The 7,379-nt window shown below is 41.3% G+C and overlaps 1 protein-coding gene and 1 long non-coding RNA gene across 2 annotated transcripts in view; one reads left to right on the forward strand and one right to left on the reverse strand.

Moving 5' to 3' along the window:
• The window catches only part of LOC139754560 (uncharacterized), a 625,282-nt gene extending 620,313 nt beyond the window's left edge, over positions 1 to 4,969 (reverse strand). Inside the window, exon 1 of the long non-coding RNA XR_011713903.1 lies at positions 4,680 to 4,969. This is a non-coding gene — a long non-coding RNA (uncharacterized lncRNA). The remainder of the gene's footprint in view (positions 1 to 4,679) is intronic.
• The window catches only part of LOC139754559 (nephrin-like), an 894,341-nt gene that overhangs the window by 106,630 nt on the left and 780,332 nt on the right, over positions 1 to 7,379 (forward strand). The gene's annotated exons all lie outside the window — the stretch shown is intronic.

Here is a 7,379-nt window from a genome sequence, read left to right on the forward strand (position 1 = left end):
TTTTTGTTTGCCTTCTACGACACGCAGGGAATTTCGTGGGAAGTATTCTTTCTCCCCTATCCCTGGGTTTAAAATATATATATATATATATACATATATATATATATATATATTATTCATATTTTGCTTTTTCGCTGTCTCCCGCGTTTTTCCCGGTTTGCGCAAGGAAACAGACGAAAGAATATGGCCCAACCCAACCCCCCCCCATACAAATGATATACAGACGTCCCCCACGCAAATATACATACCTATACATCTCATTTTACATTATATAACACACGACATATACATATTACACATGTACATAATTCATAGTCTGCCTTTATTTATTCCAATGTACACATGTATATTACACCACAGACACATACATATTACACATTTTCACCACCAATTCTACTCCTGCCCCCCTTCCATTCCATCACCCCCTCGCCACACATGGAATAACATCCCCCCCCCTCATGTGTGGGGGTAGTGTCTAGGAAAGACAAAAAGGGCCCCTTCGTTCCCACTCAGTCTCTTGCTGTCATGTAATAATGCCCGAAACCACCGCTCCCTCTACACATCCAGGCCCAAAAGGGAACTTCCATGGTTTACCCCCGACACTTTACATAATATTTTTCTTTTTTCTTTTTTTTTTTTCTTTTTTGCTTTGTCGTATATATATATATATATATATATATATATATATATATATGAACTTACAAATGTGAAGGAATGTAAACACATGCTTTACCTTAACTATCGCAAGTATAGCCTTGTAAGAGTTTGTCAGTCCATAAATATTGGAAACATTCCTGGAAATCAATGCATCACCTTAAGGAATCCAGACCCTCTTTACAGAAGGGTTGTGAATAACTGTAATAACAACCTCCGCGTGTACTTTGCTGTTGTTGTATTCGCATGCCCGTAATAACTTGGAGAATTTGCGCTCAAAATAGTTTCCTGTCTTCGGCAGCGAGAGTAGTACATGTCATGTACATAGCATGTACCTCATCTCTCCGTCTTCCGTAATAAGAGTGTGTGGTACATTGCCTGTACGTACGCAAAAAGTACCTCCTCTTCCCTCTCTCAAATACCCGGAAATAATGATGAAAGAAAACCTGGCTTCCGTTTTCATGGTAATCGTTTTCTATTGAGAGAGAAAAAAAAATATATATATATATATACATGATCTCAAGGATGATTCGTCAGGTTATTGAGCGGAAACGATGTATTTGTGGTCATTCGGTGAAATTATGAAGGAAGGATGGAGACTGCTATGTGGTGTTGGTTCCATTTGCTGCCGTATCCATCACCCCCAGTAATTTGAAACGTTTCATTTCCTCCAAGTTCTCTCCATTGAAACTCTCACCTTAACCAACCTATCTTTTTGCGTTGTTAAACCTACTGACCTTCCTTTTATTCTTGTTCATTCTCGGTTTTCACCCTCCACGCACTTATAAACTCAGGTACTAACTTCTGCAGTTTCTCACTCGAATCTGCCACCAGATCCGTGTCATCTGTAAACAGTAACTAACACATCTCCCCCCCCCCCCCACCACCACCACCATCCACCCTCCCTTATAGACTGTAGACCATCTCTTTCCAAGACCTTCGCATTTACCACCCTCACCACCCCATCTATGAACTAAGATTAAACAGCCATGGTGACATTACACGCCCTTGCGGAAGACGATTCTCACCTGCAGCATAAATGTTACACACAAATACCTCCATTTTCTCTTAGCATTTCTCACACACATTCTTCAAGGCAAACGCCTGATCCACACATCCTTTGTGCATCAACAAATGATCACGTTATGCCAGCTCATACCTTTAGTATTTGCCATTTCCCAGGATTGATGTAACTCTAAAAGACAACAACACGAGCTTGTTTATGTCTGAACCTGTGCAGTGGCTTTTTGTAAGCTTAAAACCGCATATTAGAGCGTCCGTCTCTCATCTCTCAAGATTCGTCTATGTTTATGATCCCTAATCGGCTTCGATCCCTTCAACAATCGCCTTGTTGGATCAAAGATTATACACACACCCAGGAAAAAATTGCTATCGTTCATATAAGTATTATCTTTATTGGATTCAAATGCATTGCACTGAAATGGGACAAGTTTTCTAAATGTAATGGAGTTTTTTTCGTTTTCTATTTTTTACCTACCTCCTTTTTTTGTGTGTAAAACTTGTATCTATAATCAAAGCGCCTCGTGTGTATGTATATCAACATCCCACATCGACCTCGAAAGCAGTATGTCTAACGTATGTAGGTCATCGACACGCACACAGAGGCAGACGAGCAGAGAGAGAGAGAGAGAGAGAGAGAGAGAGAGAGAGAGAGAGAGAGAGAGATTAGCCCGGCTTTTACCTGGTCCTGTCAACACCCGCTCGTTCTGAGCGACCGGCCAGCTCCTCCTTGAATTATCGTCTACAGGTCAGCTTCTTCACATGTTCCAAAAGACTGAACAGTACCTTGTGCTTGGTTCTCAGAGGCCCGTGAACACGTTCCATGGGATGCAGCTACATGTATACAACTTACTGTGACATGGTGAGGCTACATAGCTTAAGAAGAATGAATGGTAAGCGTGTGTATCTTACAGAAGAGAGACATTGGAAGTAGCTTTGACAAAGCGTGGAAAAACGGCCTACAATATGAACTGCCACACCTAGGCATACTGAACCGGCCTGCCTACAATATAGACTACTACAGCTAGGGCCTACTAAATTGCCACAGTAAGGCCACTGTGTGATTTTCTAAGCCAACGCACCGCAGTAATCATTACCGTCGACTCTGCTTCGTTACCCAGATCCTCTTTAGATAAGCAGGGTCCCCCAGGGTAACGTCCTATCACCAACGCTATTCGCAACCTAACATAGCTGACATTCCCTCAACATCTGGTGCCATGAACATGGACATGTATATACTGATCACGTCACTTTTCTTAAACAGCAGTCTTGAACAACACAGTCCGAGAACATACGCGTTTCGTACAGTCAGAAACAACCAGACTGCACGAATTCGAAAAGGACTGGAAGATTAAAAACACACCATAGATTTACTATAGGGGTTCTAGGAAGAATGAAATCCGACGATACAATCACAGAAATTAACAGGATAAACCACAGGGAGAGCTGTAGAACCCTGGGTCACACGTTGGCATCAAAAGTATAGCAGTAGATCACATTAAAAAAAACAGACCTCCACAAGGTAAAGAGGCCAGACCAGTCTGCACAGACTCTGGCTTCTTCCAAAGAACTAAATAAAAACTACACCTAGTCATGGCTATGATGATACCTGCCCCAACTTACTAACGTATACCAACGCTCCTCGCCTCCACATCACACATGCTGACGTTACGGAGGATGCAAACTAAGGCAGTATGATTCGTCACGAATGTAAAATACCCCCTGCATCGGAAACACTACCGTAGAACAGCACGAGCGGTTTGAGATTAAAGCAGTCGGGTCCTGCGTGAGAGAAGGAGCCCATTCAGAATGTACGGCAGAGGCTTGAAGACAACGACGATACGAATTACAGAGAAACCCGAGATCTGGACAAGAGTACAGACCTGGAACACTCTTAGATGCCTCGAAGCCACAAAGAAGCCATGGAGGTTCCAGTCTCATCCATTCTTTTACACAATGAAGAATGTGTAGCTCAGTGAATTTCCTTCAAAAAGAAAAAAAGAAGTACTTATATTCTTTCAACTTCTTGGGGCATACATAAGCAAGGCACCAAAACCACACTTCCAGAAATCGTTGTCACGTATCAAAAACAGTACACCATAATCATGTACACACTTCAGTCTTCTCTTCCATTCCAAACTATCCCTTCCCCTGTCCCACCTCATCCTCCTCTGCTCTAGTTACCCTATTAAAGTTGTTTTCTTTTTTCAAAGATCTTAAAAAAAAATGAATCTCCCATTTCGCAGTTTTCCTGACTTTGATAACATATTATGGCATTCAACTGAAGTCCATTTTACTTGCTAGATATCATACTGACCCTTTTTATATGAAGTTGCATATGTTTATATATGTATCTATGTGGATATTTATATGTAAAAATCATTACCTTTGTATTTCAATTTATTTCACATTTCTTTGATTTACTTTACATCTTAATAGCAACCCACGTAACACCTACACAAACATATGCACCACTTGAAGCTGCGTCGGCTGAATTGGTCGACCAGCAAGTTCACAAACACACACACACACACGGGATTCGACTCCTGTGACCGACTCTCCAGGATACCCGTTCATCGTTTCGGGGTCCCAGTGTTCCGGATGCCAGCTCGAATCATGTTTATACGACGCTTTCGATGAAGTACGTTCTGACAGAGAAAAGATATACCATTTTATTTTCGAAAATAATACTAAAACGTTTATCGACGTTGTCTTACAAACTACCACTTGGGAAAAGTGGATAGTTTGTAAATTCGCTGACAACGTGATAGAAAAGAAAATAATTGAGCGTCTTCCGAAGTTCACAATTTTTACATGATTCATAGAAAACGTAACTATTCACTTACACTTTCTACTATAAATTACATAGTAATCAAAGCGTAATTAAAGATATGATGATAACTAATGTAAACAAATAACCCACCTGCTTGCTTCTTGTGTCTCGAAGCCTCACTCGTTCAGTGATTCATGTATATAATACCATCGAGAAAACTGTCATGGCTTACCTCTTCAAATTCATCCAGTATCGTCGGGATTACTTCCTTATCCACACGGAGAGCGCTGTAGAATTTTGCCCTCCGTTCGCTGCAGACGAACGCAAGATAAACAAGGCATCAACCATTAATGTTTCACAATGAATGTCTTTTCACACTCGCTATGCATGCTGTAGGGTTATCAGCCGTCGTGTACATAATCACTGGTATGTAAACAATTTTCACAACGCAACACAGAGGGAACACTGCCAATAAACGCGCGGAAAAACACAAATTTTACTAACACAGACACACACGCTACATCCCACGGCGCCTGTGTGTTGGGTTAACTCACAAATAGCTGGACGGATGTGCCAGGCGTACGATAAAAGGCGAACAATGTGTAAGAGAGCAAGCTTTACACAGCAAAAAAACATTATTAAACTTACATACAATAATTCATACTTAACGTACGTGTACGTAAATTCCTAAGGGAGTGAAATTAATTCATACATTCGTTCGTAGAGAAGAGGGAGTAGAATTTTAATTCAGGGAAGTGGGATTTGAGGAGAGTTTTTAAAACACTGGACAGAGAGTACAAGTGAGAACAATGAGACGATAACTCAAGGGGGTTTAGAACAGTATCCTTCCTAATGACTGTACTGCCCCAAGGCATGATTCCATAGAACAGAAGAAGCTTTTGGGGTTTGGAAAGGTAGACGAAACAGTGAGGGGCGAGGGTTCGTCAGAGCCTGCTCAAGAACCACGGTACGACACGAGGCGGTACGACATCGGCACGAAACACCACCTTCCCTCACCTTTCACTGTGAGTGGGTTGGGGTTGAGGTTACTTGTAACTGTGAGCGGATGAGGTTAGAACCCCCCACCCCCTATAGACGTAGGAAATACAAGGGGAGGGCGTACGTAAGGTTAAATGGGAGGTTGCTGGAGGTGCTAAGAAGATTAGATATGGAATGGTATAGAGTCAGAGGAAAAAGAAAGGCTTCATCATCGGTTTGAACGCTTCGGTACAGATTCGTCAGGGGGAGAGACTGAACCACTGAAGTTGATTTTGATGCTTTGGGTCAAAGACCAAAGAGAGAGATTTGATAGCCGAAGAAGTCAAGTCTGCTGTATGTGTTTATGTATACATGTATAAACTCATGTTTACGTGCATGTTTGTATGAATAGATGGATAGGTATAGATAGATACATACGTACATGTATACATTCATACATACATATATGTACATGTACAAACTCTAACAGCCAGGCTCGAACCCGTGACCCCTTCGTTCATATGCACTATATTCATGTATATACACATAGGTATTTTCAGGAGAATGGATGCCTGAATTCTTCGAATCATTCTCTCTATATTAATTCATTATGCATGTGTGTGTGTGTGTGTGTGTGTGTGTGTGTGTGTGTGTGTGTGTGCGCATCCCATTCCTGTTATCAAAGTTCCTTTTTCATCCTTTCCTTCCCTGTCCTCACACGGACCATTCCCCCGACATCCACCACCCCCTTCCCTCCTCCCTCACGAACCACCCACCACCCTCCATCCACCACCCTCCCTCTCCCAATCTCCTGTCATAGGCACGAGACATCTTCAAAGGTTTCCAAAAGCTCCCTGAGTATACACAGACCCTTCCTATCCTCCCCTCCCCCCCCTAACGCTGCCTTGGCTGGCACGTTGTCTGTCTCGTGCCAGGTGCACGCCAGGGTGAGGCAGCCACAAAGCAACGCTACACTTTACAAATTCTTGACTTGAGGCATTAGCGTAGTGAAGAGGGTGGTGGGGGTCGGGGGCGCTTCCCAATAAGATGACAGCCGACTCGCCTTCATCCTCTTTGCGAATTTCTTTTCTTTTTTCTTTTTTTTACTTGTTTTTAAACATTCTCTCCCCGAATGGGTTTAGTTGGTTTACTTGTTGGTTATGAGACATGGATGGTTTATCAAATTAGTTTACTTATATATATATACATATATATATATATATATATATATATATATATATATATATATATATATATATATACATATATATATATATATATATATATATATATATATATATATATATATATATATATATATATATATGAAGGGATAAATTTAGATTATTTGTCATATTTGAATAAGATTTGTATTTTTTTATATATATGTTGGAGGCTCCAGTCACAGACAAAAATCCACAGGAAGACCAGACCTTAATTGAAATGTAGAGAGGATTATGAAACGGAAAAAGGAAAGACAAGGGAAAGTATTCATGGATTTTTGAAAAGTGAAAGACCTGTCTTTTGAAATGTGCCAGGTATTGGGAAAGACATGAGAAGGTGGAGAGTTCCAAAGATTCAACATTTAGGGAAAGAAGCAGGTATCAAAACGGCCCACCTTTGAGGTGCTGATGGCCACACAATAATCATGTGATGCAGCAGCTTGCTGAGTATTGTGCGATCTAGCTAGTGGTGGGGGCACACAAGCAGCCAGTCCTCTAGTGCAAAAACTAAAGTAATGCCTATCGAAGAGGGAAAGTTAAAGTCAAATGTCAAAGCATGTTTTCCAGGGAGAAGAAAAAGTTTTGGTCTTTAAACACAACCGGAACAGACGAGCAAGCACAGGTGCAAGTTCAGAGGTACACTTTTTTCAGTACATTCCATGGATTCCGTGAGGACCATAAGCCTTGCTTTTGTCCAGAAAGAGAAGCGTTTTTCGGATAGTCCGAAAAGA

The sequence above is a fragment of the Panulirus ornatus genome, chromosome 17, assembly GCF_036320965.1.
Source record: "Panulirus ornatus isolate Po-2019 chromosome 17, ASM3632096v1, whole genome shotgun sequence".
Classification (NCBI taxonomy): Eukaryota; Metazoa; Arthropoda; class Malacostraca; order Decapoda; family Palinuridae; genus Panulirus; species Panulirus ornatus.